The sequence below is a fragment of the Anabrus simplex genome, chromosome 4 (assembly GCF_040414725.1).
Source record: "Anabrus simplex isolate iqAnaSimp1 chromosome 4, ASM4041472v1, whole genome shotgun sequence".
Lineage (NCBI taxonomy): Eukaryota > Metazoa > Arthropoda > Insecta > Orthoptera > Tettigoniidae > Anabrus > Anabrus simplex.
In genome coordinates, this window is record NC_090268.1 from 151,101,329 (window position 1) to 151,124,350 (window position 23,022).

Genomic DNA, 23,022 nt, shown 5'->3' on the forward strand with positions numbered 1-23,022 from the left:
TCGGATTTATTAGCACGCAAATGAAGTTCTCAAGTACGTCTTACAACTTGCAATCACCTTGAGGTCATGTAAGCTAACAAGAACAAAGGATATATAGACACAAGGACCTTCCATTTCGAAGTTTCGAAGTTCGGACAAGGAGTAGTTAAGGTCAAGTAATGAGACGTCTATTTCTATTCTGGTACGAACAAATACAATAAAAATAACTCTTCATTCTTGGAACTAATATTATATGTATTATGTGGGTTTATAATTCTAGTTCCTTATTTATTAACGAAGAATGAAGAGAGATCAAAATGCCAGGGAAGAAAACATCAAGGAGCATCAACCATATGTAACAGGAGGTAAGGAGTTGTTGGTCGACTTGAGAAGCTGACATTAAGTAGTTCTCATTAAGGTAGTGGGTGGAGAAAAGTGGATTCAATACAAGGTTTGTGTACAGCACAGTCATCGTATTAAATAAGGAGTGATAAGAAGTCTCATGGTGATCAATACCTCGTTCCCAAGATTAAAATAAGGCTCACTTAATAATGTAGAGAGAATGAAGTTCTATAGAATACGCTACACAGTATAGGATGTACGGAAAACGTTGTCCAATATTCACAGGTCGTGATAAAGAGGACCAGCTGGTGGTAAATATAGTTTTAAGAGGAATTGTAACTGAGGCATGTCTGTTCAAGAAGTACTATTTCCGCCATTATAAAGTTGTGGGGAAAACACTAGATATACACAGATTTCTAACGTCTGGTACGTTAATTTGGTAGATGAGGTTCCTTTTTTTTTTTTTTTTTTTTTTTTTTTTTTTTTTTTGCTATTTGCTTTACGTGGCACCGACAGATATGTCCTACGGCGACGATGGGATGGGAAAGGCCTAGGAAATGGAAGGAAGCGGCAGTGGCCTTAATTAAGGTACAGCCCCGGCATTTGCCTGGTATGAAAATGGGAAACCACGGAAAACCATCTTCAGGGCTGTCGACAGTGGGGCTCGACCCCACTATCTCCCGATTACTGGATACTGGTCACACTTAAGCGACTGCAGCTATCGAGCTCGGTAGATGAGGTTCCAATGGTCGTACAGTATACCTTGAGGCCTTAGCTACTCAAGTGATACTCCATCTGTAGCCGTAGCCATGCATTTAACTACAACGTTTTATTAAAAGTTTTTGGGTCCACCTTATTCAATACCTTACAATTTTGTTGTGTAGATGTAATTACAGCATATTATGTTTCATTCAGTACTAGTTTCGACGCTATACTGCGTCATGATCAGCTGAACAGAGGTTTTTAGGAAAACTGGCTATCCTCTACGTTTATCAACATCGACTTCATCACATTTAAAATCATATTAATAACAATGAAACTGTGTTTAAAATATACTGTCTATTTATCCATTCTTATTTTGCAACGAGTCGAAGACTTGCGGGTCTTATGCAACAAACTAATCACATCTTGCTGTGCTTCATTGCGCTTAGCATAGTCAGCGACATTTTGAGGTCCGCATTGAACTGGAAACCTTGTTCTTGATATTATCTTAAAGGAGTATGTGTTCGTTTCCACCTCATTAGGATTGCTTCATTGAACAACACTGTCAAGGGGACACTGTAGATTTTATGGAACTTATTTTTACTACGATACTACGTGATGTTTTCCTAAGTGCGATCAATTAAGCACAAATAGTTTTCAAGACTATTTCCATTTCATATTCTGTTGTTCTACTTTGAATTCACTTTATATTATAATTGAGCAAACCGGTTTACTTAAGTTTTTATTAGTTTGTTCCGTTTGTGTGTTTAGAGGTAACTTACATTGATTGCTCGCAATCAGTGTTGTGATGATCCTGTAAATTCTGTTCTATGTAACAATGTTTGTAACAATACTCCTTAAATATGGATTTTTATGTTGAAGTGGAAACAGCACCTTTTGAACAGTCACATCTCTACTAGACAACCATCCTCTTTTAGAACCATCAGAGGAAAACATAGACCGAGTGAGTTGGCCATGCTTGCATTCGGGAGATAATGGGTTCGAACCCCACTGTCAGCAGTCTTGAAGATGATTTTCTTTGGTTTTCGCTTGTGTTTGTTGCTTTAAGGGGCCTAACAGCCGGGTCATCGTCCCCTAATGGTACGAGATGTAACGAGAAGACATGATATTTAAAATTTTAAAATACAGTATATCCACTGACTAGACTGTACAAAAGTGATGATGAATAAAGATTATGAGAGTATAATAACCAGTGGTTCCAAATTGCAATGCCTTATTTTCCAATAGAATAATAGAAAATATTGATTGCACTCGAATAAGGCATTGCTTTGAAGTACAGAGATATATATCATTCAAGTTAGATGTTAAATAACATATTAAAATATGCAAACACGAACTAAAATAGTACAACCGACGGTTTCCATTGTGGAATACGCAAGGATAGCTCGGGTGAAGTGGCATATGTCGCAAATTTGCAGCATAGGTCAGAAGAATTTGCTGGTGACTCAGGTGTAAACCAGCACGTTCAGCGAGCATGCTAGCAATGGGGCTTGTACGAAAAGCTCCCGTTGCAAACTTAAATTCGCTATGGTGAATGCTATTCAATTGTGGCTAGAATGCTTTGCCTTGCTGATCCAGATGCTGCACTGCCGTAGTCTAACCTGGATAAAATATGTACGCTATAAAATCGTAGAAACACACTGTGGTCTTCCCCCCCAATTAGTGCCGCTAAGAAACTTCAAGCTTCTGAGCGCATTTCACTTTTAACTGCCGCACGTGTGGCTCCCACGATAAAATACTATCGAAAAGGAGCACAAGAAAAGGGTAAATGTCAACTACAGGAAGAGTGACACTCTCGAAATAGAGCTCAGGATGGGAGTGAAGAGTGCGCTTCCGGCAGAAGTGTACAACAAAGGCCTTTGCAATTGAAAACCGAAAGCCATGTTCTACTCCCTTAATTGTTTGCTGAAATTTCGCTCAGTGATGTCCATATTTTATGAGCTATAATGCAAAGCAAAATCGTCTACATAATGCGACGGTATTACGGCTGGACCAGCAGCAGCGACAATACCGTTTATGGCAATCGCGAACAGAGTGACACTTAGAACCGATCCCTGTGGGACTCCATTTTCTTGAACATGATATTGCGAATATTCCCTTCCTACTCAGGCACCGAACAGATGGAGGGACAAATATTCGCGATAAATACCGGCAAATTACATCGGAAATTCCACTGATACAGAACTGAAAGAATGCCGTATCGCCAAGTGGTGTCATAAGCCATTTCTATATCAAAGGAACAGACGCCAAATGCTGTTTTCGGAGAAAAGTTTTCTGGAAACATCTGTTGGCGTAGCAAGTGGTCAGTGGTCGAGCGAGCGACTCGAAAACCACATTGGTATTCGGAAAAAAGTACTCTTTACTCCAGGCACCAAACAAATCGGCAATTCGCCGTCTGCTCAAAATGCTTTCACAAGAAGTTTGCAAGAAAAACGGGTCTGTAACTTCCTCCATACTTAGGATTTTTGTCAGGCTTGAGTACAGAAATTCCTTTTCCCTCTCGCCAGTGTGATGGAAACTTACCCTCTACCCAGATAAGGTTCAGCACACGAAGTAGATATAAAAGACTATCCTCACTAAGGTGTTTCAACATCTGGTTATTGACTTTAAATGGTCCGGGGGACGTATCCTTTCATAGCGCCAAGGAGCCGCGGAGTTCCCACTCCGTAAAGGGCACGATATAGTCCTCTGGAGCTTGAGTGGAAAAACTGAGTGATGACGTTCTGGCAGAGCTATGAAATTACGATGGTAATTTCCGGAACCAGAAACATGCACGAAATGACTCGCTAGATGATTAGCAATCGAGAGCCGTTCAGAGATGATACTGCCATCAATAGAAATTCCCGGTACAGAAGAGGATCCTTGTGTACCCGAAATACGTCGAAGTTTAGTCCACACCTGAGATGACAGTGTATCTGACGTCATAGGGGACACATATCTTTACTTCGAAGCTTAGTTACATTGTCGAATAAGAACTCGCACTAGCACGGAGTTTTTTAAATGCTACAAAATTGGCCACAGTAGGCTGCCTACGATAGCTTTTATTAGCACGACGGTGTTCTTTTATAGCTGCTGCTATTTCTTTTTTCCTCCTAGAAACGAGTTTTCGGGGATGAGTCCCTGAAAAGGATGGAGTGGACTCCTCAGCAGCAGCAAGAATAACTTGTGTTATGTAAGTTATATCGCCGCCTACGCTCCGGCCAGTTGCGTCGGTAGTGGCAGCTAGGGCTGTGAACTTTGGCCAATCGGCACCTTTAAAAATCCATCTAGGAGGAGCCTCGATAAATTATTCTTTCAACAAAATAAGAATAATAGGAAAATGGTCGCTCTCACAGAGATCAGTGTGCACATTCCACCGAAACAGGGGAACAAGCGCTCGGCTGCATACACTAAGGTCTATGCGGGAGTATGTACCGTAAAGTACGCTAAAATGAGTGGCTTCGCCTGTGTTCAAAATACATAAATTCAGTTATTTTAGTAATATTTCAAACTCCCTTCCTCTGGGGCAAGGCATATCAGAGACCCTTACAGGGTGATGGGCATTAAAATCGCCCAATAAGGGTAATGGAGGTGGAAGCTGATGTATAAGATCAGTTACATCATTTATATTAAGAGGCTGTCCGGGTGGAAAATAAACATTACACACTTTTGCTGTGAGAGGCAGCGCTACCTGCTTCCAGTGGGGATCATAGAGGAAGCTCTTCGATATAGGTATCGCAAGGAACAAAAATACCAGCGCCACCGGACGCTTGGTGAGCATAATGTCATTCTGTCGAGTATAGTCAGAAATATCTCAAGACCGTAAGGTGACATGGTACGAGATTAATTTCCTGAGTGCAGGCTATACTCGCCACGAATGAGCTGGCGTTACTCAACAAGATGCCTGCCATAACCGTTACAATTCCACTTTAATAGAAACATAGTGTGGGCTAAAAGATGCTCTTTAACCTAAACACCACCGTGTCACCATCTACATCCGTAGATGTAGATGACAGCTCAACGTCCATCCCTTCATCAGCAGAGGGTGGGACGGATGCCCAGAACTTCGACGTACCTTGAGGGCGGGATTTCTTCGTACGAGGGGAGCGCTCGGGTTAAGTGCAGGATTACCTGCTGGCGCTATCTCCCAGCCCTGGTTGACGATGCCGCACCGCCACCTTGGGCTCGGCTTTCGCCGACCTCTTTTTTGAGGGGAGGATTCTTGGCCTTCTCCCCCAGCTGTGCCGGCTTAATACTCCCAGCCGGCACAGATTTCTTAATGGCCTAAGGTTGGGTGATTCCCCCCTTCGAGATTTTACTCGCCAGTATCCAGTATTCGGAGATAGTAGGTTCGAACCCCACTATCGGCAGCCCTGAAAATGGTTTTCCGTGGTTTCCCATTTTCACACCAGGCAAATGCTGGGGCTGTACCTTAATGAAGGCCACGGCCGCTTCCTTCCCACTCCTAGCCCTTCCCTGTCCCATCGTCGCCATAAGACCTATCTGTGTCGGTGCGACGTAAAACAACTAGCAAAAAAAAAAAAAAAAAAGAGATTTTACTCTTTGTGACATTGTTCTCAGGAGCAACGGATGTCTTGGGCGCAGAGATCTTCACGGGTAACGATGTCGTGAATGACTAACCTGGGAGACTAATCATGCTGTAGCCTATATATTTTCAGGTATATTCGTGGATGTAAACTTACGGCGCACTTCCTGGTAGGAAAGACCATCCAGGGTCTTGATATCCTGGATCTTCTTCTCACTCAGATACGTCGGAGAATTCCGATCTCGCGGTGAATGAAGATCAGAGCAGTTAGTGCACCTGTACTGAGTTGTACACTCTTCCGTGCCGCGAGCTTCTCTTCCACATGTACTACACACAGACAGATTCGAACAACGATATACCATATGTCGAATCTCTGGCATTGATAGAAACTCATAGGAGGCGGTAAGAACACCGTCAAATCCCTACGATAGGTTGTTACTTTGACTATTTCTGGTAACACTGACAACTTGAAAGATACCATGAAGGCATCTGTGGCAACGACTTCACCGCTGACTTTCGACGTAATGCGTGATATGTATGTTACGCCATGACTCTTCATGTCTTTCCTCAACTCACCGTGAGTGTTCAAAATGAGGTCGCGAAGGAAGACGAAACCGCGAACCAGATTCATGGATATTTGCTCCTCTACTCTGACGGTAATTTCGCAAAATGGTCGCAATTAAGCGACTGATCGGCTTGGACTGCTGTGCGAGTCTGTAAAAGCAAACAACCGTTGCGCATTTTCTTTACATCCTCAAGTTCGCGGTAGGCGCCTTCAAACTTTCTACTAAAAAGGATCAATTTAACCAGCTTAAAATCGTGCCCATCGGTTCTGGTAGCAACCAGAATCCTACAGAACCTGCTACGACAGCGTAGTATGTTTGTAGTCTCATTGTTTAAGAAAGATTTGTATAGCCACCTCAATACACTACGAAGCGTTCAATTATTATTTCCTGTTTTTAAGCAAGATTTGCTTGAGCAGTTTTGGTCTACAACATCTGGATTCACTACTTACCAAGAAAAATCTTTAATCAAGAATTAAATATTTGACGCTTAAAACTTGTTATTAGATTGCTCATTCATAAACAAGGTTAGGCCAATTTTTTAACCAGTGGGTTACATACTATTTTTAAGATTCTGTTTTCATTAGTATTTCGCCATTTTTATGTCGTAAATTATGATGATGATGCCAATGATGCTTGTTGTTTAGAAGGGCCTAACATCGAGGTCATCGGCCCCTAAAGGTACTAAATGAGATAACAACAAAAAATGAAAAGCATCCACTGACCAAAACAAAAAAATAATAAAAATGTCATGAAGAATGAATGGGTTGACATGAACACAGCAAAAAAAGAAAAAAAAGGAAAAACAGTGGATCAGACTCAAAAAGGATTGTAAATAGTAGTATTAGTGACCAAGGGACCACTTATAAAGAACAATGATGCTAATGGCACTTATCGGTAGTAAAGGAGAACCATGGTATTTCTCAAGCTGCGGTACTAATCAAAGGTAGCGTAAACTCACGGTGTTCCAAACATTAAGGTACTACTCACAAGTATTGTACGTCGTAAAGGTAACGCAGACCTATGTTGTTTCTCACACAATGGCGTCACTCATAGCCAACGCAAACCGATGAGGTTCCTCACCTAGGTGTACTATTCACGGGCGCCGGTATTCCCGTGGTGTTCCTACAGAGTGGGTACTAATCACTGGCAACGCAGACCTACGGTGTCGCTCGTATAGTGGTACAACTCACAGGCTACGCCCAGACGCGTGATGTCGCTCACACGGGTACAACTCACAGCCAACGCCCAGACCTGCGGTGTTGCACACACGGGCACGACTCACGGGTACTGGAAATCCACACTGAACCCCACTCGAGTGCTACGAATCACAAAACTATTAGAGTACCTAACAGAGTGGTACTACTCGCAAGTAAAATCGACCGATGGTGTTCCTTGCGTGATGGTACTAATCAAAAGTAGTTTCATGGTTCTAATACAATCATTCCTTGGTCGCCCCTTTTAGTTGCCTCTCACGACAGGCAGGGGATACCGTGGGTGTATTATTCGTCAGCCTCCCCCACCCACAGGGGGTGTGTGTTTGGTCCGCGAGAGGTATTTTATTTGCCTCAAGTCCGCCGGCAAGCCGGTTAGGACCCCCCTATCCGCCACCTGGGACGCGCCACGTGGGAGTATCACCTCTCCCCCTGGTACGCCTGCGTAGCAGTTTCGTGGTGTCGTAAATTATAAGCCTTTCACCAACACAGACGTAGTCATGTTTTATATTTATCTCCCTCACAATATCCAGTTATTCGTTTCTAATGTGGCTATGCACGGATTATGGAAACGACCGAGCAAATTGCATGTTAGACTCTCTAACAATTCCAATATGAGATTTGCTGTATTGACTTCCTCATATTTTTGTAGCTTTATCGCTTGTGCCACGTCATGCAAGGAACTGCATGAAATTGCTATTCCCCTTGTGTCTCGCAGTCGATGCGAACCCAATAAATAGTATCGAGTATCTAAGCCAATATTTTCTCCCCTGTGTGCATGAGGGTTGTAACGCACCACGCCCCACTGATGTCAGCCAAGCTTTTCTAACAGCCATCTGCTAATTTGTAATGACACAGAACAGCACCACAGGACGGTACTCGTTGTGGTAGGAAGTAGCTTGCACAGGGTGATACGTACAGAGTCAACCTTAATAGCTTGAATTACGTGTGATAAAACACCATCAGACCAGCACAAGCAGTTTTTGAAAGCATTTCCACGGCAGTCTAAACAAGACAATGCATATCATTATAAATTGCAATTACCGGGCGAGTTGGCCGTGCGCGTAGAGGCGCGCGGCTGTGAGCTTGCATCCGGGAGATAGTAGGTTCGAATCCAACTATCGGCAGCCCTGAAGATGGTTTTCCGTGGTTTCCCATTTTCACATCAGGCAAATGCTGGGGCTGTACCTTAATTAAGGCCACGGCCGCTTCCTTCCAACTCCTAGGCCTTTCCTATCCCATCGCCGCCATAAGACCTATCTGTGTCGGTGCGACGTAAAGCCCCTAGCAAAAAAAAATTATATTGCATTCGGCACATATTAACAACAGAGTCAGGAAGTTTTCAAACGGAAAATTATTTATTCTTGCTACTGACATTTTACGCATGTTCAGGATGAGTCCGTAGGAACGTCCACTTCAAATATCTTCAGAACCGCTAAAGATATCGACATTCTGTTTCCATATTCTTAAATGGTACTAAAGGTTTCATTAGACTATGCTCCTCTTTTTCTGGAATAAAGGAAATACAGAGTGAGAAAAGAATATTTTAGTAAGGAACTCGAAATAGAAAACCTCAATCAAAGAATTGATAGGAATAAACTAAGATTATTTGGACATTTAAAGGTGATGCAGGAAGAGAGTATTATACAAAAACAGATGAATAGAGATGTTCGAGGGAAAGAGAGCCAGCGCGAGACCTAGGACCAGGTGGATCGATGCACTAAAGAGGAATGCAAGACGAAGAAAATGATGTAAGAGGAATGGTGGAAGAAGAGAGGAAGGTCGATAAGTGTGATAAGTGCCCCGACCCGGAAAGAAATGGATAAAGGGAAAGCAAGAGGATGATGAATTAATGAGATCTTCCTTTCTCTTTTAACGTATTTTGCCACTGACAGTGCGTGGGGATATGTCATGAGTAGTTGGAGACTGTTCGCAATACTGCTCGATCTTAAGCCAGCTGCGAAGCCTCGAATAAGGACTTAACAAAAAGTGTCCTTATCCAATAAACCTATCTGGTAGGTTTTTCCCCTTGAGGTCTTCCTCCTTGCACCTTCCGTTTTACCACGATATTCTCCGTGTCTTTCTTTCTTCCTGAAACTTTACCGAACGTATGTCGATCTTCTTTATGAATCTGTCCTGACACTCTGCTCAAGAACCGCAACTTTGGTCCAGTGTTACGTCCAAGATATACCCAGGAATCGACGGTAGACCGACATTTCCAGCGCATCTATTTTCTTCCTGCCAGCCCTTTTAACAGTCCCTGTCTCAGCAGTGAACGTGACGATCAGTGAATTACCCAGTTTGAGTTTCGTATAATTTGAGATGGCCCTGCTCCCCCATATCTCGCTGAGTTTGTCAGTCACTACGCAGATCAGGACAGGCCACCTCCGTATGTCATCCGAACAGCCTCTATTGTTCGATATTAGAGTCCCGGGTAGATGAATCTCACCATTACTTCAAACTCAGCTACTCTACTCACGTGTGGCAGCTTGTCGTTCATCCTGTCCACGGTCATGAATTTCAATTTGTTATTGATACCGAGGTTGTAATCCGGTTCCCTTCTTGCAAATTGATTCATAATTATTTCCAACTCCCTGGTACTTATCGTAATGATGGGAGTGTCATCTATTCTATAATTTTGGAAGCTCTAGAACTCATTAAGAAACTCATTCCAGGAAATCGTATCGGCCTAATTCAACCTACAGGAGTTTAGCTCTTTTGGCCTTAAACATATTTGTTGACATTTGTTACCAATGCAGTTACGATTGGTTCAGATATCAAATTTTGGTAACGTGATTACTGTCTTTATTTAAATCCTTGCATGTATTTCTTGCTTTTGGTGTCGAAATCTGATTCGGAATTGTCCATTTTGAAGTGTTTGAAAAGTGCTCGCTATCAGCTGAGACGAAAGATTAAGTTAATCACCACCAAGAATTCTTTGGAACAGCAAGGGAGTGTGTTGTATTTCCTTACTGCTATTTAAACAGACGTGTTTTTTTTTGCTTTACGTCGCACCGACACAGATATGTCTTATGGGAAACTTGTGTAATTCATTTATAAATTAATGAAATACAGTTGGTGTGTCCATATAAAATTTGATACGTTGTTCCTTGTTACGGAATGTGTGACGTGTGTATACTCAATTTCTCTTCCAGCAGTGCGTGAACTCAGTCATACAGTGAACTAGCCAGAGAGGAACTTGTCATGGATCCTACGTCACGAAGGGAGGTATCTTTTATGAGCAGTGGCAGTATGATTTTCGTTCTCATTACTATTTCGCCTTCCGAGGTAAGCTGGGTTCAGTCCTTGCGGTCATGGGTTCGCAGTGAGAACTACGACTGTATGTGACATTGATTTATTGCTCTAAAGGGAAGTTCTGATTTTCAATGACTTGTGAATGCTGCGTTAAGTTGGACATAAAACTTAACATTTCCTTAGTTTTCAGGTATTCGAAAACGCACAATATTACGGACGGAATGATCCTTCCTGCCACAGTGAGATATTTATTTCCGCTGGATTCGCGAGTCTTTGCAAAACTGAAAGTGTAAAGGCATGGTGATCATTCTGCGGTAACCTAGAAGCACTGCCCTAATCTGATGATGATGATGCTTGTTGTTTTAAGGGGCCTAACATCAAAGGTCATCGGCCCCTAATGGCACGAAATGAAAGAACAAAAATTACAAAGGCATCCACTGACCAAAATAAAAATAAAAACTGTCATGAAGAATGAATGGATGGACAGGAAACCAACAAAACACAAAACAAACAAACAAAAACAAAAACCAGTGGATCGGATTCAACAGAGAACGAAAATAACATTATTACCGACCAAGGAACCACTCATAAAGCACAATGATGCTTGGTGTCTAAAGGGGGTGCAAAATCCACGTCTAAGGCCCCACAGAATGGTACATGTCGCGAGTAAAATAGAACCATGGTATGGGTCACGTTGGGGTATTAATCAGAAGTAGCGAGGACTCACGGTGTTCCACAAAAGATGGTACTACTCACAAGTATTGTACTTCGTACAGGTAACGCAGACCTATGGTGTTTCGCACACAATGGCGCGACTTACAGCCAACGCAAACCGATGAGTTTCCTCACCTAGGGTACTAGTCACGGGTGCCGGTCCCAAGGGCCCCGTGGTGTTCCGCACATAGTGAGTACTAATCACAGGCAACGCAGACCCACGGTGTCGCTCATATAGTGGTACAACTCACAGGCTACGCCCAGACCCGCGGTGTTGCCCACATGGGTACAACGCACGGGTACTGGAATCCACCAGGCAAGGCTTTTTACTGCAACGAATCACAAACATACTTCGTACCATGTTGGTGATACTACTCGCAAGTACATGCAACCCATGGTGTTCCCCGCATGATGGTACGAATCAAGAGTCGTTTCATGGTTCTAATTCATTCATCCCTTGGTCGCCCCTTTTAGTCGCCTCGCACGACAGGCAGGGGATACCGTGGGTGTATTATTCGTCAGCCTCCCCCACCCACAGGGGGTGTGTGTTTGGTCCGCGAGAGGTATTTTATTTCCCTCAAGTCCGCCGGCAAGCCGGTTAGGACCCCCCTATCCGCCACCTGGGACGCGCCACGTGGGAGTATCACCTCTCCCCCTGCTACGCCTGCGTAGCAGGTTCGTGGCTGCCCTAATCTAGAGATGGGGCCAGTCACTGAAGCCACCTTCATAACTAAGCCATTTTAATGTGAACTATTAAAAATAATTAAAACCAAACCAAACCAAACCCCATGACACTACAGCCCTTGAAGGGCCTCGGCCTACCAAGCGACCGCTGCTCAGCCCGCAGGCGTGCAGATTACGATGTGTCGTGTGGTCAGCACGACGAATCCCCTCGGCCATTATTCTTTGCTTTCTAGACCGGGGCCGCTATCTCACCGTCAGATAGCTCCTCAATTCTAATCACGCAGGCTGAGTGGACCTCGAACCAGCCCTCAGGTCAAGGTAAAAGTCCCTGACCTGACCGGGAATCGAATCCGGGGCCTCCAGGTGAGAGACATGCACGCTACCCTTACACCACGGGGCCGGCTTATTACAAATTGTACCGGGCGGTACACCTCCACGCCGCGAATTCAAATAGTGCGCCAGTTGAAATCCCTCTACAGGAGAAAGCCTGAACATTAATAATCTGTATTAAATCAAAAGTTTCCCGGAAGATGTCTCTACTGTAAATTTTGAAGTGTTCTGAACTATGTTTGTTTCGATTTGTATTTGTTTGCTCTGTAGTAAGAAGTGTGAACATTCTCTTCTAGATGGCACTACTTAAGAACTACAATTGTGCACCCTAGTGCGAAGTGAAGGAACCTTTTTTTTGAAGAAATTTGGTATTCATAAGTTTGTTCTTTGTTAAATTTCTTTCAGTCATTGTTTGGGTTGGCAGTATAACCCTTCTCTTTCCGCCAGTTTTGAATTTGACCAATGAGTAATTTCTGTAATTAATTTTCCACCAATCCTAGATGTCTTCTTCAGTTTTGACTTGTAATCTTTTGGCGACCAATAAAAATTTATGGGCGGGTTGTAATCATTCATGAAAGGTCTCGAATGTTCCACGAGGGTTTATAAACTGCTGATTTTCTGGTCTTCGGGCCACTTCAGTAACATCTCTCCTAGTGTGATTATGTAGCAGGGGGCGGAAAGCGCCTCTTTCTTCGGGCAGCAGTTCATCCATAAGGTAATGGCCATTTAATAACTTATTTTCTCGCTAGCTCAGCAGTTTAACCCTCGGGGCAGGTTCGAAACTTTTCTCATGTAACCTATCTTTAAAATGTAATAGACATTTGGTAAATTTTGTCTCTTTAACTATAAATTGGGATAGAGAGTGCCTAACACTCTCGAGCTCCCACTCATATTGTTCTGAGGTGACTACGTTTTCATTTCCGTTTTTCCTCCCTTCCTAATGTAAATAAGTTTTCTTATCGTGTCACTTCCGTAGTATGGGATTAGCCCTTGCGTAAGCGGCCTAGTGCCAAGTAGGTTTTAAAAGTGTATTAGGAGTGCAAGCTACGCCTCCATTCAACTCAGAATTTTGGGCCATGTAATTGACCTGTTTCTTTACTGAATAGGCCTCAGTAGGTTGGGTATTATTACCCCTGTTCTTGTGTGCCTGGAGGGTAGATTGAAGGTGGAGTTTGGTGTGGCCTTTGAATAGGCTTGAACTTTGAGAGCGGGTTTGCTCTTTCTTGAAAGTGGATTTTCTGTGTGCCTCGAGGAGGCTTTACTGGGTAATTGGGAGCAAGTGCTCCTTGGCATAATTGGGGTTTTCTGCCCCTTTGTTGAACTTTATACATAGGTAAAATTGGGCTCATTGCTCAAGGATTGTGAGTTTGGGGCTCGAAGCCCAAATCCAGTAACAAACTGTAATTGTACTTTCTTAATTTGTTGATCTGCTACTTGGTACCTGTTATATTCTGTTATTTATTTATCTTGAAAAGAAAATATAACCTTTGTTAAAGTTGTTAATTAACTTTAATTTCGTAAGTTGAGACCTAATCCCGCCCGCACCTTCTTTCAACTCTGCTGTTCCACAGATACCTCGGAACACAAATAATTACAAATTTTAAATTAAATTTTGGGGGGAGTCTTGCAGTATCCATCTTTCTTTCTAAGTAGAACGATTTAGTAGTGTAAAATACTTCTTGTAGAGATGGCTTTGGACAGTATTTCTCTCTCTGTGTTCGATTAGATATCTGCTGTAGTATTCGACATTCACATCGTTGTTCTTGTATGACTTATAGTCATGCTTGTAGTGAAAGATGTCCTCCGACATTATTACTGTGTTGCGCAGTGTCGTGAGCTAGTAATATTGAGAACTTAAAAATCATGAACTCAACCGTTTAAATTAATGGAACTGAATATCTGAGAGTTACGGTTTTAATAAGAATGACAGTAGTGAACTCGAGTAACGTCATCGTCATTGACACGTTATTTCGTGTTAAATGTCGTTAGCCAGTTCATCTTGGTTCCTTAGTCACTTGAACATGGAGGGATAATAATAAAAATACTAACCTAACACTGAAAATCTAGTGTCTGAGGAACCATAAAAGTAATAAGATATGAAAAATGGTTTGAATTGAGTGTCTTAATGATTGCTGATAATACTCACATATGTTGGGGTGTGAGCTCGAATTTTGTCCCGACAGTTTTAATTCCCCAATTATTAGGTACACTCAGATTGAAAGTGCTTTCAAGCTATAGTTTTGAAACTTTGCAGACTGAAAACTTACACATTTGGCTGTCCAGTACCATCATTGGGAATTTTTATTTTCTAGAGAATGTTTTCCCGACATTAAGATTTATACCCAAAAAATGGGGAAAATATCTTTCCTACTCTGAGATAATACGACAATGGAACAAAAATTGCAGTTTTAGACAGGGCACTAATATACATAGAAATGGTAATTACTTAAAATTTCTAACTACTGTAATTTTTCCACTGAGAGTGCCTAAATGGAGAAATAATAGAAAAGGTAGAAAATCAACCATAACATTTAGGCGTTAATACCATCACACGCAAGGAAAATCCACAATCCTCCTCCCTCTTCCTCTCTAGTCTCACGTTCGTTACTTGTGTGTTCATAAATGTACCAGAATTTGTTATAGAGTTACCAAAGTGTAAAGCATGGGGTAGAATCAGAAGAAGGCGTAGCAATTCTATGTAGGAGAGGCCACTATAAATGCAATTTTGTCGGGAAAAAAACGGAAGTGCCATATTGTAAACATATTAATGAATGTAAAGCGTTTAGGAAACGAAATTCGTATACTATGACTAAAATTAGGGTACATATTCCCCTAGGTGTTAGAAGATATCAGGGGCGTAGCCAATGGGGGTGGGTGTTGCTGGGGGTTAGAACTCTCCCCCCTCCCCCTCACAATGGAAATTTCACGAAAGTAAATAAAGAGAAACTGATAATAAACAAGTGAATGTCGACTCAGTAAGTTGGCTCTTTTTAATATTTACAGAGACAAAATCGTAAAATAAACAGATCTCTTGAATCTATTTTCTAAGAAGCCTTGAGAGTAGGGTTTTAGATTGTAAACTGAACATACCATTCACTGTGAAACTGTTGACATTGATCGTATTTTTCCTGTTCTGTATTTTAATGTAAGATTTTGTAGTGTACTACAATATCAATGCCAACACAAATCACTTGTATTAGTGTCCTTATAATGACAACTATGCACGCGCGCACCACACACGCACAAGCACTTTCAGTAAGTTCCATAATCATTTTGTAACTATACCCTCCACCATCGGTCGATCCTGGCTACGCTACTGGGAGATACAGTCAGGTCTCCGAGCCTACTACATTGTTAAAGTGGAGATAACTTGGGAGCACATATTAGCAAGAAGCATTTGTTGAGCGTTTGAGTATCACGTGATTTTTTGTAGGTAGTTTTGTAAATGTGCTCAGTAACTATATGGCACCGTAGGAACTAGTGCCTACCCAAGTTAGAGTTCATTTCGGAATTTGTTACTTCAAATGACCTCACGCTACAAATGTACTAGTGTTCCATTTGATTTCACTGTTATGCTATGATTGAGACCTTGATAAGTGACCATATCTGATTCCAGCCAGAAATTAATCAGATGACGTGATTACAGTAGTAGCTAATATACATGGTGAAGCGAAATTCGCGCACTCGGGCGTCGCAGCGCGACTCCTCACATGCCAGCAATAAAAAAAATGTCTCTCACAAAAGTTGGTCCTGCGAGTATATCAGGCAGATAAAGGACGTTGAAGAGTGGCAATTTGGCAACACTGTAACCACATGCAGGGTAACTACCTCTGTCAGCACGTTTTACTCGTGCTGTACAGTTGGTCCATGCGAACCCAAAACTCTATCCACTGCACCAACTGTACAGCACGGTTAATATTTGCTGACCGAGGTACTTACCCTACATGTGGTTACATTGTTGCCAAATTGCCACTCTTCAACGTCCTTTTTCTGCCTGATATACTCGCAGGACCACCTTTTATGAGAGACATGTTTTTATTGTTGGCATGTGGGGAATCGCGCTGCGACGCCCGATTGCGCGAATTTCGCTTCACCCTGTATACTGTACATTTATCTTGATGTTCCATTTAACCCACGACTATTTTGACGTCATATCTGTTCAGTGTAATAATAATAATAATAATAATAATAATAATAATAATAATAATAATAATAAAATCATGACAAGAAGATCCCACGGTGACAGGCAACACTTTAATCTAGTCACCTTAGTATCATTTAGTGGTAAGAGTCAAGAGTCTGTCAAGATTTCCTCGTGGGATAGGTTCTGTTTCATAAGATTGCCCACAGGCGTCGCTTTAATAACTGATGTTGCCACCTAGGAGCTTGCGTTTGAACTTTAGTGTAACCATAAGGAATGGAACAAGGCTAGGGCGCCCTCCCAACAGGCGATGCGTGTCGACCTAGCCCAATCGATTTGAGAAGTGCGCAAGGGTTACCGGCACTACCAGAGCGATGGCGGATACACAAGTAATGTCTAAATACAAAAATAGCTTCCTTAAATGTTGGATATATGACAGGAAAAGCATATGATATATGTGAGGTCTTTAAACGGCGGCGAATCGACACCTGCTCGATACATAAGAACAGCTGGAGTGGTAAAAACAATCTACAGACGCCGGTGAGGGTTATTAAATATAGAACAGTAGTCCTAAGACCGCCAATGGTATTTGGATCATTATTACCAGAAAATGCCATGACCCCGCAGCCGAAGTACAACATCTTGATGATCGTCTAATGAAGAACGTATTCGATTTGGACACATGGAAAAATGAACATTTTTCTTGTGTAACACTCCACAAACTGGTTGCTCATAGTCGATGAAAGTGGAATTTTGGAGGATGCTAATGAGAAGGTTTCGGATGTACCACCGGATGAAACAATAATTATCTATTGGGATCTAAACGGTCATGTCGGTGTAGAGGCAGAAGGCTTTCGAGCTAGGGGAATTATAGTGCTGGGCAGGAGAATGAAAATTGAGAAAGAATTTTCAACTTTCTGACTTACACGACCTCGTTATCACCAATAGAATAGGATAGAATGAAATAGAACACTCCTATCCCCCAGTCTAGCATCACTCTCCGTAAGTTGTGTTAGTGCTTAAATTCTCTACCTTTTGAATGAATTGAATAACTGTAAGAATTCCTGAGTGCCTATAAGTAATTCACATGCAGTTTAATACTAAGCTTGAGAAAAAATGAACAGCGACCCTACAATATAACAATTTATCTATTGCTTCATTTAATAATATCATTACACCTGCACGTAATTATGTATCTTCTCCTTCCTTATTTTCTCTTGTTTCATCCTCTTAATTTCTTTTCCCACGTTACTCTTATGATATTACAAGGTTACAGCTATACATATGTCAAGAAGCGAAACTCGCACCTATGGACATAGTGCAGTGGTAGCAGTATGATTCGATTGATTTCGTACTCGTATGCCGGCGAGATATAAATTTCTGGATGTGAAGGTACTTCCTTATGACACGAATGCAAAAAACATCGCCCGTTAGCAGATCCATTGCCCACCAAACATCCTATCATAAAGAAAGAGGCACGAAAGAAATGGTGGCGAATTAAGAGAAAAATTTCGAAGACCATCACTCTCCAACCTATTACTATTGTTGAAACGACGGTGAATGCGCTGAAGAAAGGCGTCATCGCAACTGCTCATGAACATCTAGCCATTACAAAGCCCGTATGTCGTAAAATCGACCTAAAGCGTGGCTCTGAACAAATGAGGTCCAGAGGAACACGAAACTTTATCACCATGTCCTTACTTCAAAGACTGGAAAATCGTAAGGTTTATCAAAATACCAGAAATGAAGCAAAGAGAGCCGTTAAGAGAGCAGTGAAGTCTACAAAAAAACGTGACATAGTGGATGACGAGCGAGAAACGTACCGCCTTGCTAAGCAGCGCCATTGCCAGACAACAGATAACTTATTGAGGAATATTACTGTATTAATGGCAAAGATAGTCCACCTCTGTGGTGTAGTGGTTAGTGTGATTAGCCGCCAACCCGGGTTCGATTCCCGGCTCTGTCCAGAAATTTTAAAAACGATGCGAGGACTGGAACGGGGTCCACTCAGCCTCGGTAGGTCAATTGAGTAGAGGGGGATTCGATTCCCACATCACCCATTCTGGAAGTGGTTCTCCGTGGTTTCCCACTTCTCCTCTATACAAATATCGGAATGGTACCTAAGTTAAGGCCACGGCCGCTTCCTGCCCTCATCCTTGATTATCCCTTGCAATCTTCCCATCACCCGCTCAAGGCCGCTGCTCATCTTAGAAGGTGAGGCCGGCTGGTCCTCCTTCCCAGTTGTATTCCCCGACCCAAAGTCTCACGCTCCAGGACACTGCCCTTGAGGAGGTAGTGCGAGGCAAAACCAACCCTGGAGAGTGAACGATTAAGAACGAAACAAAGAAATGACTAAAAGGGCAAACTTGTCACGGACCGAAAAAAAAAGTAGCAGATCGCTGGAGTTAGTACTTCCATGACATTAGCAGTGTAGATTTTCTGCACGCTCCTATTCCATATTTCACACCAACACAAGGATTCGTTAGCCCGATAACCAAGGCAGAAGTCGCTGAAGCGATTGGCATCACGGGGTCTGGGAAAGCAACAGGACCAGATAATATTCCTGCAGAACTCAGAAAATTCAAGCAGTGAGACTCAGCTCAATGGCTTATAAGTTTATTCAGTAAGATAACTGAAGAGAGACAGATACCAGCCGAGTGGATGTCTAGTACGTCAGTTCCAATTTGGAAACAAAAGTGTAGTCCAGTCAAATGTTGTAACGCCCAGTACGTCTTCTGTCTCATACAATGAAGGTTTCAGAGCGTATTATTGTTCATAGAATAAGACAAATTGTCCAACTCACCATCAACCAGATCGGTTTCATCCTTAAGGCTGTGGTGCAATAGATATTATCCATGCTGCTCGCTTGCTCATCAAGAAGCACCGTGAGAAATAGAGGCACCTACACCTCGCTTTCCTCGACCTCAAGAAGATGTTTGTTCGTGTGGCACATGCCTTGATCTGGCATTCCCTCCGTGGTTATCGTGGCCCCGAAGAGCTGAAAAATTGTTTAAAACTTCTCTACCACAACCAAAAAGCCAACTGCAAACAGTGGCTGGATTATCTCGTGATTTTCCAGTTTCTGTTAGTGTCCATCACGCTCCTCGACATATAGTCATGGATACTGTTACAAGCGATCTCCAGAAATTTGTACATTGGAACTTGCTCTATGACAACGATGTGCTTTAGGACTCTGAGGATAAGACCGACCTACAAACACTAGTCCAGGCATGGACCAACCACATCAGAGAATGTGGACTACGGCTCAAATTTAAGCAGATCTAAATGATCTGAAAACGATTCACATTAATGGCATGGACCTTCCAAAGACAATAACTAAAGATAGGACTCTCAACGCTTACAAATCAAACCGCGTGGGCAGCGCATGGCTGTAGTGACGCGCGGTGGCTGATGTCCTATATGATAATAAGATTATAGATCGGCTAAAGTCTAAATGTTATCGAATTGTGGTGCGTCCAGTTCTTCTGCATGGTGCACAATTATCGCCTTTCACTAAGGGGATGAAACAGCTGCTAGGCATGATGGAAACAAAGATGCTCCGATGGGCACATGGCTTAACAATTCACGATCATGCAACATAAAAATCAGATTACTTCAGTGAAGTCTACAAAAGAATTGACACATTGGATGGCGATCGAGAAATTTACCACCTTGCTAAGCTGTACGGGCATGTATGGGCATGTACTTCGAACTGCTGAAACATGAGTTGCAAAGACTGAACTGGCATTGCTGATTGATGGGGAAAGGTCAGTAGGACTACCGAGACAGCGTTAGCTTGACACCATGCTTGAAGAGCAAAACATTGCACGCCTTCATCCTGACATGCCATACAATCGTGCAAAGTGGCGACAGAGAGCTAAAAATGTAAACCCCGTTATTAAGTAGGACAAATGCTAAGAAGAGTAAGAGGAATGAGAATATTATTCACAAATTTGTTTTATTAAAATATTCCTGAGTTTCCTTAGGATGGTCTTCCCTCAGCGTGACCTTCGGCCATAGTTATGAAGAATTAGTTATGTGTCATATCAAAAACTTTTGTCTAATTACTTGTAGAGGGGTTGTATTTTCTCCAACATTGGTGAGAACTGTTTGAATAGATATCTTCAGCTAAAATTATTTTCAACATAGTACTATAAAACCATATTTTACATTAATCATGCAATCGCTTCTCGTCGACGTTGAGGGTTCAAGTTTCTGAGCCACACAGCACAACAGTCCATATGAAGGCTTCCATGATCCTCTTACTTACTTGAAGGTTTATTTTATCGGCATATAATATATTTTTCACACCAATAGATGCTTGCATAGCTTAAGTGCTTTTAGTTTCTACTTTAACTTGGCTTCGGTCATCTTGAATGATTATTTCTACCGGATATCTCCCATTTAATGACTGCTCTGGAATTTGACTAAATCCCAAACGCGATAAAATTAGTATTCAAACAGTTAGAGATTTTCAATTGCATTGCAGCATGGTCCATGAACACGGCAAACGCTTTGCGGTAAAAACGTGTGTTGTCTTATATCACTGACATGTGAAATTCGATGTCACCGTGAAACCACTAAAAATGATTTATATGCATTTAAAAAATGAATTACTATATAATATATTTGATGTAAAACATTAGCATATTTTTGACTATATTAACATAATTTATCTCTATTGACAATCTCACATCATAAGTATATCGTAAACAAGGCAAACTGGGCGCAAGAGTGACGGCTCTACGCTCATACAAGTTTCGAATTAAGATTAGAGTATCTAACGTGCAGCGGCATCTAGTGAAAATGATACATGATAAAGTTGTAAGAAAATAGAAGTAGTGGAGGGATTCATCACTGAGAGAACCAACAGGCCTCGGATCCATAAACGCTGTGCTCTTTTCAACACGATCATCGTATAAGCCTCTCTACAAGAGGCGATGAAATGTTGTTTGGAATGTTTTATCGTAGAAATATGCATGTATGCAATTCAGATTTTCATCAAATGATGCTAACGCATAGCCATCCCCATACAAGCCACGAAGACCCTTAGAAATGTGGAAAGTAAATTACTATTCGTAATTTCGGCACTAAGTAGGGTTGAATGGCTCACCCTACGGCCGGCTACCTCAGTCCCCAGGAATCCATCCGGTACTGGTGTTGGCTAACTGAACCTCAGAGCTACGAGAATCTGCAGAAGGGGATATCATGTTACTACACTGTTCGTCTTCCTGACGTGGAATTAAACCCACGTCCTTCCGAGTGAACTAAGCACACTTCTTCCTATTCGGCCAGGCAGTCCTTGAAAAAATAGGCAATAGGTTGAATCCCACCTGTGATCCGCGTAAATACTGACTTTCATCCCAAATATCTCAGCTTGCAGTAACACAAAATCTAACATATTATAACTTTGAGAGCAATCTTTATCAGTCACAAAATCGTAAAAATACTCTGAACGCACGAAAATCGACACATTTGTAAGGTAATTAGGGCGTATACCTGCTGACAAATGAAGCATCAAATCAAGAAATAATCTTAATTTCGAAACAATTCAGTTAGTTGTTTGTGGGAGCAAGTATATATTGTACAGTTGACAGTCCCCCTTCGTGGTGGATACAAACTGTTGCCTACAGTTGAGAGTATCTTGTCGAATGTTGTTCAATGAGCTGGCTAATTAAGCTCCATTATAGGCTTGATACAGACGATGCTTCGTCACATTAGAAATGTTTGACGATGTTGAGACAACTTGAGATCAGAAAGGTTATACCTTTTTTTATTGAAAACACGAAGGCATTCTCTATTTAACTACTTATACTACAGAACGCAAGTGTTTGAGCTTTTGAATCACATGTAGAAGCACGTCTCGTCAAGGCAATTCTAAACAACATTACAAACCATGCTCGTATTATTATCAACATCCTTACAGATGCACATACTTGAGGGCGTGTCCAGAGTAACAAGTACAAATCACGCAATGTATGACGATATAAAAAGTTCACAAGTACCTGGGCGAGAGCTTACTTGGCATGCGCGCGTGTGTATGAAGGCAACATTACTTCTCTACTATTCTCATCTCGTGATTATTACCCTCATAAAATTGCACAACATTATAATCTTAACACTCGCATTACGACTGTAATATAAACATAAATATTTCAGGGTGCAATAGGTGATGAATTGAATGGAATAATTTCAATACGTAAGACATGGACTGGGCAGAGCCACTTTCTAGGAACCTGGCATCCTGCAAACAAGACTGGTGTGGCGTGGGAATTTCCTGAGCGTTATCGATTCAAAAATGATACAGTCGACGAGAAAAGTAAGTTCCTTCGAGCGTCCTACTAACCTTTTAAGAGAATTTCTGTCCAAATACAAAATTTCATGTATAGAATTATACAAATAAAAATTTGATGATGATGATTGATGATTGTTGTTTAAAGGGGCCTAATATCTAGGTCATCGGCCCCTAATGGTACGAAATGAGACGAAATGGAATGACATATTAAAAGTCTAAAACTCTCCACTGACCAGAATTCAAAAACGTGAGAACGA